The sequence below is a fragment of the Dermacentor variabilis genome, unplaced genomic scaffold (genome assembly GCF_050947875.1).
Source record: "Dermacentor variabilis isolate Ectoservices unplaced genomic scaffold, ASM5094787v1 scaffold_12, whole genome shotgun sequence".
In the NCBI taxonomy this organism is placed as follows: domain Eukaryota; kingdom Metazoa; phylum Arthropoda; class Arachnida; order Ixodida; family Ixodidae; genus Dermacentor; species Dermacentor variabilis.
Window position 1 is genome coordinate 50,516,688 of NW_027460280.1, and position 3,009 is coordinate 50,519,696.

The 3,009-nt window shown below is 46.5% G+C and overlaps 1 non-coding gene across 1 annotated transcript; it reads right to left on the minus strand.

The window, feature by feature from the left end:
• Positions 1 to 2,411: 2,411 nt before the first annotated feature.
• Positions 2,412 to 2,604, minus strand: LOC142566439 (U2 spliceosomal RNA). Its single transcript, XR_012825067.1, has one exon. It is a non-coding gene; the product is annotated as a U2 spliceosomal RNA (small nuclear RNA).
• Positions 2,605 to 3,009: the final 405 nt, after the last annotated feature.

Here is a 3,009-nt window from a genome sequence, read left to right on the forward strand (position 1 = left end):
CTGGTCTTTGACTGATATCGGATATTGTCAGCGCCGCCTATACCATGGTTTCACAACTCCCGGAACCTTTCAGCCATGGCGGCTTGCTAGTAGGCTGACGGCCCGCGTATGCATTCAAGGGCATGTGGTCACCGACGGAGCCCGCGTTCTTGTTTTTGTCATGCGTCATTTGCTACGGAAATATCATGCCACTGGTGGGATGTCACGGCCCCGGGCGTCCGGGCCTTGTTCCACTGTTGTTAGCGTGAGTGATAGAGTACAGGCGCGTGTCATGTAATGCAATTACTGGACGTATAAATATGTGAGTAGAGATCGATCACTGTTCACGCCTTTTTTTTTTCTTCGTATTTTTCGTAATCAATTATTTAATCTATATACTCGAGCACTCAGGCCTCCGAATAGGTACTTGCAAGTACCGCAGTCACGCAAAATGCCGAGTGGGAGAAAGAGATTAGAAGTAAGGAGGTCGACCAGACGCTGCCGCCGAATACAGTGCATAAAAAAGGCATATGCATAATCGCCCACTGTCTGGTACAAGATGTTAATAAAAAGGACATAAAGCTTATTGTGCGACCTTTCAGAATCACAGCGCAATTGAAGTGAAGCCGTTTCTTTTGAGCAGTCAGCTGCATTAAGAATTTCAGTTGCCTGAAATTAAAACTATACGTACACACTCTAAAACATTGCTCGCATATGACTCCCCGTTAGCAACGCTTTGAGCCCTCGCAACGCTTTCAAACACTTGCTTAGAGAACTTTTAGCAAAGATTGTTCTTCGCTTACAGAACTTTAACTTCGCTTAGCGATTGAAGCGCGATATTCGGACAACGTGGCAGCCGGTACTTCCTTGCGCCACCGGTGGGCGCTGGTGACACTGAGGTGATGCATTTTTGTGTCACATGAAAGCGAGAATCTTTTCGATGCGTCGTAACTGCATTCGGCCTCCTCCGCGATCACCGGTGGTGCGGATCGAAAGCGCCGGCTGCCATGCTGTCTGAGTGTCGCGTTTCAATCGCTGAGCACTGTATACATGAGCCAATGTTACCTCATCGAGATGGCTGACTGGGCTAGTTGGTAATCCATACTGAATGTGAACAGCGCAAGAGGCAACGCGGTGAAGGATACGAGACGCAACAACCGCTGACTTCCAAATGGCGATTTAATAATTATGGAACTTTACGTGCTAAAACCACGATTTGATTACGAGGCACGCCGTAGTGGGGACTCCGGATTAATTCTGACCAACAGGGGATCTTCAACGCGCCCCGAATGCGCGGGACACGGACGTTTTTGCATTTCGCCCCCATCGAAAGGCGGCCGCTGCGGCCGGGATTTCATCCCGCAACCTTGTGCTTAGCAGCGTAACACCATAGCCGCTAAGACACTGCGGTAAGTAATGATTATTTATCAACAAGTATGTGATATATATATATATATATATATATATATATGTTTACGAAACACTACATGAAAAAGTTTACATGAAAACAGAAGACATGTCAAACACCTGGTCAATCCTTCTCACTCGCTGAGCATGATTCATTCTTACGAGAATATGATTTCTTTATTATAAAGGGCCACCGACGGCTTACTGGCACAGGAGCACTTCTCCCGGCCGAGCCATTTGTGCTGCTTCTTACGCGTGGTTGTTCGTCCCTAGATTCGCAAATCGTTGCGGCTCACTCAGGAATTGCGGAAAATTGACTTTCACAAAAGCAAGCCGGCATAACTTAAGCACATTCGCGACGGCGACTCTAACAAATTCGCAGATACTGCGAAATAAGGCTTGCACCAAGACCCATCTCAGCTTAGGAAAACAACCCTCGGTGCTTGTCGCCATCGTCTCTGTCGAAGACGATGACCGATATCTCAGGGTGCGAAGTGTTTGCACCAATGAGGCGCGACATGAGTAAACGTGCTGCTAAGAAACAATCACTATTGTTTCGTTGGCGAGATGATAAGTCTTAAGCATGAAATTCTTGAATACGTTGTAGGCACCGTCGTCACGCACTTCTGTAGTTCTGAAGAATCCGTGAACCTTAGGAAAAATTCGGGAGAGTGAATGAATTCTAGTGTTTTACGTGCCAAAATCACGACCTGATTATGGGGCACGCCGTAGTGGCGAACTCCGGATTAATATTGACCACCTGGGGCTCTTTAACGTGCACCTAAATCTAAGTACACGGGTGTTTTTGCATTTCGAGCCCATGGAAATGCGGCCGCCATGACCAGTATTTGATCCCACGACCACGTGCTTAACTGCGCAACCCCAAAGCCACTAAGCAACCACGGCGGGCGCCAAATGCTGTTGAAATATATCAAGTCTTATGTGTCTGTTTTTTTTAGATAGAACGCAGTTTATAGCGAAGCTGTATATGGCTAGTTTCCAGCGGATCAATGTACGTAGACCAAGAACCCTGGGGCGATCCCGAAGATGGTGCAATACCGGGCCGACCCGCGATGGAAGCGAAGCAGGCTTCAAGCACTCCGCCAAACTGCAAAAAAGAAAGAAAAAATTAACATCTTGTGTCCAAATACAACCCGTATCTGATATTAAGCTGATAAGAAGAGATACTACACTCTTTTACACTCTTTTACAATCTTTAACCCTTTACCTCCCGAGTTAGTTTCGAAAAAAAAAAACGTTTCCAAAATGCCAATTTTTTCCAAGTGCTTGATTCAATCGGCACATTAAACAAATGACTGAAATACACAGAATAATATATCTATTTGGGGAACACCCATAATAATTTATTTAATTCTAGAGAAATTTGGGAGGGGGGCTTCAATACACTGCTTGAAGTTGGCTTTCTCAGTGCCATCAAAATCATCATCATCAGCCTGGTTACGCCCGCTGCAGGGCAAAGGCCTCTCCCATACTTCTCCAACTACCCCGGTCACGTACTAATTGAGGCCATGTTGTCCCTGCAAACTTCTTAATGTCATCCGCCCACCTAGCTTCCTGCCGCCTGCTGCTACGCTTCCCTTCCCTTGGAAACCAGTCCGTTAC